Source organism: Nematolebias whitei, chromosome 20, assembly GCF_014905685.2.
Source record: "Nematolebias whitei isolate Nwh7 chromosome 20, NemWhi1, whole genome shotgun sequence".
Taxonomy (NCBI): Eukaryota; Metazoa; Chordata; class Actinopteri; order Cyprinodontiformes; family Rivulidae; genus Nematolebias; species Nematolebias whitei.
In genome coordinates this window covers 40,640,124-40,640,380 of record NC_056517.1, presented here as the reverse complement: position 1 = coordinate 40,640,380, position 257 = coordinate 40,640,124, and positions in this window count along the sequence as shown.

Below are 257 nucleotides of genomic sequence, written 5' to 3'. Positions count from 1 at the left end.
AGAGACATAAAAAGTTATAATGGTAAAAACACTTGGGTTAATGTCATGGAGATGTAAAATTTCCTGATGGTAAAAACACTCGGGTTAATGTCATCAAGCCATAAAACGTGATGATATTAAAAACACTCAGGTTAACATCTTGGAGCTGAAAACACTGTGATGTTAAAAACACACAGGTTAATGTCATAGAGACATAAAAAGTTATAATGTTAAAAACACTCAGGTTAATGTCATAGAGACATAAAAAGTTATAATGG